Raw genomic sequence first — 8,732 nt, 5'->3', positions numbered from 1 at the left:
AAAAAAGTAGTGGCTTGTGGGCAGGGAGGGACAGTGCAACTTTCAAAATAAAAGCTTTTTATATTTTACATTTTACCTCGACTTCATGGTCACTGTCGGTGTCAGTCAGAGACTAAGCGGGTTGGATATGTGGAGCCTGGGCCGTATTTTGCCTAAGCTTGTATTAAGTTAATGTGTACACGTGACAGCCATCGGAATAAAGGACCGTTGATACACTGTCATTGTACTAAACTTACTGGACACAGCAGAAGCCAAGGTTGAACATTTGGGCAAAAATTTCCCAAAATATGTTTGGCGCAAACACAACATTTTTCATCACCAAAGCAACACCATTCCTATGCAACGAAGCATGGTGGTGGCAGCATAATGCTTTGGTTCAGTTTTTCTTCAGACAAGGTTGAAGGGACAATGGAACAGTTTGCAAAAGCAGTCAGTGTTAGGATTAACCCAGGCTACCTGCGAGAAAACAAATGAAAATGCAAGGAAAAGCTACTATAACAGTGGAATTGATATGAGGTTCGTCATTGTCACTTGTGTGGCGGCAGGTGTGAAGTGAGTCCCATTTAATAGTTTGAATGTGACAGTTTGTGAACACAGCCGCAGTCCAGTTATAAGGGTATTCATGTGTGCAAACTTATTTTTACTTCCCCTTTCAAAAAGATAAAATACAAAAAAATTAATTGAGCTGCACAGTTGGTCCTATGCGAAGAAAATATTGCACTGCATGAGGCAAATAATTGCCTCATGCACTCACACAGACCTGAACAATCTAATTATTTTATAGTAGTAGTCCAGTTTTATAATACATTTCGAGTGTCCATTTATTGTGGGCTGTTTTAAAACATTTCTGATAATTCGCCCTGGCTCAGTATCAAATTTAGAATAGGTTCGTTGGAGATAGGCACTCAGAAATGAAACACAAGAGACAAATCTGCTACTAACAAATTGCACGTTTATTAGCGCCACAGAATATGTCACACAATCATTCAATAGCACAAGAGACAAATCTGCTACTAACAAATTGCACGTTTATTAGCGCCACAGAATATGTCAAACAAGCAAATATCAGTGTATCAAGCTCTTAGAATAGTACCCAGCTCTTACCGTGCGTCAATAGGATGGAGAGCCAACACCCCAGGTAGAGCGAGCTTCAATACCAGCTGGGCGTCCGTACGCAACCCTTAGCAGACTCTGGACTCTGCGAACTCCGGACCCTAGACTCTACTGACTCTCCTAATTCTCGGCTCTACTAAGAGTATCCGAAGTTCTCCTTTTATAGTCTAAGCGTGCCTGACGTCACGCTATCTTTGTTCTTAACAAATGACATTGCTCATCATCATAAACATCCTATGACATTGCTGTTTATACAAAGACTACAAAGCTATTGCGAGCCATTGCAGCACAAAGCTATTGCGAGTTATTGCGGCACAAAGCTATTGCGAAACATCTTTAAACATGGAAAAACAACACAATATAATTATTCTTACTTCATGGGCACACTAAGGTACACCTGCGTAATAATCATGCTTTCTAAGCATGTCAGTCTTTTGACGTAGAAGAATTTTGGTTATGGAAAACCAAAGTAAAGGCAACAGTGGACCCAAAATCGAATGGAGACAGATGGCAGAGGTTAAAGGGAGTGTTTAGTGAGAGTCTTGTGAGCCAGCTCGGGACATTATGGTGTCTCCCAAACAAAAACGTTTGTGTTGGAGAACTGATGACGAAATGAATGAATGGCACGATGGAATAAGTGTAAAATCAAGTAGTCCGTGGATGAAAACGGAACCAGGCTCAGCAGGGCGGCACTGGTGGAGTTCAACTTCAAAATGGCAAGCGTGTGCACTAGTAATGGCCAAAATACTGCTTATAATGCATCAATCATCTGACACCCGCTTGCAGATCAGCAGAAGTCTCATACACACGAGGTATGTGGGAACACCCTCCAGAAATCGATAATTAAAAGCAAGAGACAAACAGAAGGTCCCCGGAAGTGGACTGGCCAAAATAATTGAGCAAGTACAGTAAAAATAAATCCACAGAAGGAAGAAGGTCTGTGACACGACATCACAATTTCCTTGGTAAAACACTAATTAATCACGCACACACATTTAGATTGATTTGCGAACAATATTGGAAAGGGATAGGCCTTTTGTGTACACTGTTAGAGCTTTGAGTTTAGCTCATAAAAATAAGAGCAAAAAAAATTTGTTGCATTTCTATTTGTGTGTGTGTGCCGATTAAAATCACCAAAAGATATATATGTATACATTGCAACGAGTCAAATACATTTTCACTGTCAATTTGTTGAAAACAATGATGCCAGTTCTTTGTTAGATCAGAGATAAAAAAAGAGTAAGAACGCGTCATGAATTGTCGAATAAGTTAATACCACTAGATGGCAGCGTTAAGTCGGATAAATTCAAATGAGTCGTTTTTGTCATTGTGCCTGGAAAAGTTCATGCTGTTATGGAAATCTTAGCAATATATCCTTAATATGAATGAAAGAGACAACCATAAAGTCTCCAATACTTTGGGTAAGACACTACATAGGTAGATCCGTTTATTGATAACATAGGGAAATTAAATTTGTCACATCTATTTTCAATCAAGCACGTACATTCGTATTACGTATGTATAACAATGAGAAACATTGTACAAGTAACAGTATTGATGTATCAAAATACATTATGTCTAATTTTAAAAACATATTTTTTAAAGTTTTTGATGGTAATCCTGCTGTGAACGGCATTTATTTTAATAAGCCTCATTTAAAAAGAAGTAATGTACAGAACGACGTTCTTATTAATTCCGAGGTGTTCTTGAATGCATCGTGGCTGTCACATGGCAGGTGGAGTTGATGGGGCTCGCGCTACAGTTGAGCGACTACAAGCCAGGCAAGTTTTCGCTTCGACCGGCTCACCTTGCGTGCGACACCCTGTTGTGTCACTTTGGGAATGTTTGTGTTTCCCCGTGCTCTCATTTAATCGGGAAGTGTCTTCAAAAGGACACATTGAAGCATTTATAGTTCGACAACCGTCTAGAGGTGACGCCTACGTAAGTAAAACAAAGCTACACCTTCGTGACATTTGCCTTTTATTTTGTCTGTTTAATGTAAGACAACGTTGTGTAGCTGACGTTGAATTCCATGAAAATTATCTAGTGCAACTGTCTTGCACAGTAACAAACCTGAACTCTGTGAACGCATTAAAGCCTGGTTCGAAAAGATCACCAGTGTTGCGAAAAGGAAAGATAGTTCCCCGAAATCAAAGATAATGTTGCATTATTAGGTAACTTTACGGAGTAATTATGACATCCAATCTTGCACCGACTGATGAGTTGTTTGTACTGTAGGGCTATTGTTATACAGTATTCGGTGGCTCCACTCAAGAGTAGATCTCTGACAGTTCCAATTTTTGGGACACCACGTTATGTTTGGAATCCAGTCACGAAGTAATTTCTGTCCAACACTTTGCCTTCCTCCTTAAGCGGTGTAGGTATCTTGTTTTTTCGGGAGACATTAAAATGCTGCTTTTTTTCTCTACCCTAATTCTTTTTGCGTCAGTGTTGGACAGTTCAGCAAGAACTACACGACACATTCCAATTGTACTCTGCAGGTGCCATGTCAAAGACACTGCTCCAACTGTGACACATGGTGTCTGACATAGATGTAGTTACAACCACTTAGTGGCACAAACCTTTTTTTTTAATTTAATTATTCCAAATTAGGAAAAAAGCACCTGTTAAAATTGGAACATTTATTTAAGTGGTGATTATTTGGGGGTACGGCCATCTTTTAGAGTGGAGGCCACTATTTGAATTAAATATTGAACATTATTTCCACGGCAAGTCTGTAGAACAGTGTTTCCCAACCTTTGTTGAGTCTAGGCACCTATTTCAGATGTGCCATAGCTTTTTAAGCCTTGTATTGTGCACTTTTTATGTACTGTTATGTATTGTATGCCACACACACACACACCCACACACACAGTATATATAAACTTCATTGCAGTAAATGTCTATCCCAGTTTGCTCCTTAATGCACTGTCAGCTTTGTGATGCTAAATGATGTGTTGTTGCTTTGACACATGCTGTGTAATTGCACATCATCAGTTTCTGACATGGAAGAGAAAGCCCGTACGCTTTGGGGGAAATAGGGGGTGGTGCAGATCAAAACTAATGAGCAGCTCCCCTCAGCTGAAGCATCTGCCGCATCTAATACTGGAGATGCATACACACCACAACACAGGGGACTTGAGAGGACATCTCTTCTGTCGCAAAACCCATTTAAAAGCGAACAAGTTGAAAGGCATCACTGGCACAGTGAATTGATTATGGCTGCTAAAAGGGGTGGCATCAGCACTTAAAAACACCAGATGATAAAATGGCTCTTCACATGTAGTGATGCAAGATAAAAGCCTACAAGTTCAATTCAACGCACCATTTAATCGTTACAAAACATGTTTTCACGTTTTTTTTCCCATCAATATGTCACTTGTAGTCTTTTGCATATCATGTTTATGATGCTGTAGCCATGCAGATATGTTAAGTGAACTAGGGGATTCTGAGATTCTCCCTGTGATCAAATCGTTATACCTACAGCCATGTTTTTCCCTGTTGCTATACAGAATCACATGATTTGTGTGTCATTTTAACCTTTGCAGCGAATCACATAATTGTGCGTTAACCCTATAGAGCACAGGTGTCAAACTCAAGGCCCGGGGGCCAGATCTGGCCAGCCACATCATTTTATGTGGCCCGCGAAAGCAAATCAAACATGTCAACTTCTACCATGATTGCTAAAATCTGGACCAAAATTTCAACTTCTCATATGGAATAAATAAGAGGGATATTGTAAGTATTTTCTTGTTACCAAATCCCTCATTACAGTAACTTAAACAATCGTTGAATCAACCATTATTCTTGACTTTTTAAAATGCTTTCACAGTCATAACGGCCCCCCAAGGAAAATGGTCCCTTCAATGTGGCCCGCGACAAAAATGACTGCCGTCCGTTGTGAACTGAGCTGTTGAAAAAGGATAAAAAAAGAAAGAGAGGTGTGATCGAGAGGGATGAGAAAGAGAGGAACGGTGCAAAAGGGAGTTGCAACCATGAAGACAGTCATGCTGCTAATCTGCAAGAAATAATCCTCTGTTTACTGTAGGGATGGAGGGTAAAAAGTGAAAGAGAGAGCAAAAAGGAAAATATGAAATGACTGCAGTTTCTTAGTGGTTATCTGCTCTCCTGTCAGCATGGGGAAAAGTGGGAAGGGAATGTGAAAAGGGGCAAAGCAGGGATGAGGAAAAAATTAAGGAGTGGGAGAAAGTGCAAGAAATGAAACGCATTTGCAGATATCACCCACTCCAGTCTGTTCCTTTTTAAGACCAAGCAGGAAAAAGATGCAGTCAAAACAAGTCATTTGTGACTTTATTTTTATGACTATATATTTGACTACCGTGGGACACAATGTGCACGCTGGTTGCGCTCCGCTATGTTCATATTAAGTTATGTGTTTCCCCTAGTGAATAATGCAATCAAATAGAAAACAAAAGAAATGGAAACAGAAATTATATGTTTCAGGGTCCCAGTGTGCCAGCACAAAAGTAACATAGGCAGTGTTCCAACACAATGTTTTAAATACATATTATGGTGTGATGGCGCATTTCGGACACGTCATTTGGGGAAATGAGCCTGTTTGACCTGTGGTTTAGGGTTATTTTTCAAGAAGAGCTTGAATTCCCAACTGTAGAAGCTCCTGGGCATTCACATTTGGAGATTCCGCTGTACTTTGGTCAAGCTCTCTGCTGTTATTACAGCATGTTTGAGACCTGAAGCTTTGTGACGCTCTCTGCGGGGTAAACTGAGAGCGACACATCTTCTCTCTTTATTTTGATGATCATCATTATACGATGTGTCTAAAAAGCGCTTTCATCATAATTACATGTTAAGGAAGTGGAATTCTGCAGAATGACCGCTACCTTGAGAGTCAATTGTAAGCGCTGCAAATATTAAAGTTCTGCATCAACATGCACATTTTTGGATATTTGTTCCATGTGCAGTTAGGCATCATATTCATTTTGACTGACATTTGACACCAGATTGAAGGTCAAGTCAGGCATGTTCCTTTTCAGGCCTCTACTATCCACATTTTCCAACTATCATGAATATCATTTACACAGAGCGTGAATGAATACCCTTTGTTGATTTGCTATTTTCCACAGATTGAACAAATAATTTGCAATCTCCAGAAAGTTTTCTTGTAGAATTGCTCTGTATTTAGCTCGATTCATCAACCCATCAACTCTGACCAGCCCCCCTGCCTCTACGAAAGAAAAGTATCTCCACAGCATGATGTTGCCACCATCATGTTTCACAGTAGGGATGGTGATGAACAACATTCCCTCTAATTTTTCAAGTGTCTGAGCATACACACAATTCTCGCTGAGAATTCCTCCGATCACTGTGAGCAACATCCGACGTGCAAAATTCTTATATCTGATCAAAATGATAACATTTGCCCAGTGGTTTCCTGAACTTTTAACCCTTTCAGGGGCAGCGGTTACTACAGTGGACAGCTTATCATGTCATCAGGTTACAGGGTGCATGAAAGGGTTAATATAAGTGATTTGGTCCACTTGGACCGCAAAAGACAATCTTGTTTTTCATGAGCTGTGTAGTACAGTAAAACTCCTCTACAACAAAATTATGTTTGCAGCCAGAAACTTTTCACAACAGGGGACTTTTCACGATAGCAAATTTGATCTCAGACGTAAACGCACACAAAAAAACGTATATATGTACCTTTAATTTTTATTCCACTAGCGCATAAGTAGGAGCATACACTTCATATAGCCAGAGTAGAAAGGAAAAAAAGGGAAAGAAATTGTGAAATTTACGATCAGCATTCACTTAGATCTTGCACAATGTCTTTTAATTTGCTTCCTCCATCTTTCATCTTTATTACTTTTATCCTGTCTTTAAGTGTTAAAGCTTTTCTTTTCTCAACTCCTTGGTATGCAAAGGTCCGTTTTGTCGCCATTTTAATACCAAGCAATGCAACGTTCGTGCTGTGTCTGAAACTACGATGACATTTCTAACCACGTGCTAACAATAACAAATACTTCCTGTACTACTGCGCATGTGTAAGGCAGAGTGGTGGTTGCTGTTGCTGTTTCTGAGCTAAGCAGTAGCGGTGGCTGTGGCAGGCTGGATTAGGCCAAACAAAAAAGATAGTATGTTTCCGGGAACATGAAATTTCAGCATAGGGTCGGTAGGTCGGACAAAGTTATTTTTTAATCTTTTTTTTTTTTTAATCTTTTTTTTTTTTCCGTCAAAAATTTAAACAAAACACACTCGGGGGGCCGGAGCGCGCCGCCGCCTCCGCCGTCCTCCTCCGCCGTCCTCCTCCGCCTTCGGTTTTTACTCGGCCCGTGGTGTTCATCCAATAGTTCGCTGAATTTTTTCGATACATCAATGGATGCTATTTTCTTAACATTACGGTGCGAGCATGCGACTGTATCACAGAAAACGCGGCTTAAACTGTCGTCGGAGATCGCCGCCGCCGCCATGATTCATTGTTGTTGACAGACGACAGGGCAAACGACGCACGCGCTCAACGTGAATATCGCGAGTTTGCACCGATGTAAACCCTCTACACAAAAATGTAGAGGGTTGTTTGAAAAAAAATGCCGACCGTAAAGTTTTTTTTCGACGTAGAAATTCTCGGTCGGTCGGGTTACCGGAAACACACTACTTTTTTTTCTCCGCCTTAGACTTTTGCGGAAGGCTTGTTTTCGTTGTAGTGAACTTCATTGTGAGGCAATGGTGGAGAAAAGGATTTCGTATTACACTACAGGGAGACTTTTCGTTGTAGGGGGAAGCAAAAAACAGGGAATGGCTTTCATGCATGAAGATTTTTTCACACTAGGGGGTATTTTCGCACATGTAGGTTTCGTTGTAGAGGAGTTTCGCTGTATGTTGTATGCCAGGGTGATGGTCCTTCTCTGGTCTGGGATAGGGTCCTCTGGAAAATACCTTTTAGAGACCCAATATTGCTCACATAAAAATATTAACAATGACCAATTACACAATTGCAAAATGACAAATATGTAGTAAATTGTTGTAACCTTTTCTATAAAAAACAAAACATTAGCATTTCTATGACAAATGCTAAACAAAAAAAAAGGACATTTTCTACAACTCATACTCTAATAACATACATGTACAAAGTAATATCTAGTAACATGTTATCATTAACGTCCATTTACCTTATTTTTCCCATTACTACAGTGATTATAAACTTTGTCCAGATTGATGGTCCCATGTGCTTCTTGCAGAGATGAAAGTCCTCCGGATTTTCCCGGAATTCCGGGTTTTTCAAATTTTTATGAAAATTTCTCCGGAGAATTGAGGAAAATTTGCATAATCCGGATATTAGTTGACAACATTGAACGAAGACGCGTTTGAGTTCGTTGTATTGCTTTCACGAGCGTAGCCATATTGAGGCACTAACACTAGTAACAGTAAAGAGATTTTTGTTTGTGTAATAACGACAGAAGGCATGATGGCGTTTGACTAATGGTTTAGTAGAACGAATGGCAACTCGCAACAACAGTAGCAAGCGTCATTTTGCCTCTTGGGTTATACCATCTCAACTAGAACGTGGGGGATAGTCCCCAAACAATTTTCGTCTCTTTATAAACACACCCGCTAAACCCCAGTGGAACGAATAAAAG

At 40.1% G+C, this 8,732-nt stretch overlaps 1 protein-coding gene across 10 annotated transcripts in view; it reads left to right on the top strand.

Annotated features, from left to right (window-relative positions):
• The first annotated feature begins 2,822 nt into the window (after positions 1–2,822).
• ppfibp2b (PPFIA binding protein 2b) overlaps positions 2,823–8,732 on the top strand; it is an 83,861-nt gene continuing 77,951 nt past the window's right edge. For 9 of the 10 annotated variants that reach the window (XM_019878210.1, XM_019878208.1, XM_019878202.1 and 6 more), the window contains exon 1: positions 2,901–3,054. The gene's annotated coding sequence lies outside the window, so the exon portion shown is untranslated. The other variant, XM_019878201.1, reaches the window with a different exon arrangement.

The sequence above is a fragment of the Hippocampus comes genome, unplaced genomic scaffold (assembly GCF_001891065.2).
Source record: "Hippocampus comes isolate QL1 unplaced genomic scaffold, H_comes_QL1_v1.1 scaffold37, whole genome shotgun sequence".
Classification (NCBI taxonomy): domain Eukaryota; kingdom Metazoa; phylum Chordata; class Actinopteri; order Syngnathiformes; family Syngnathidae; genus Hippocampus; species Hippocampus comes.
This window is presented reverse-complemented; position numbering and strand designations above follow the sequence as displayed.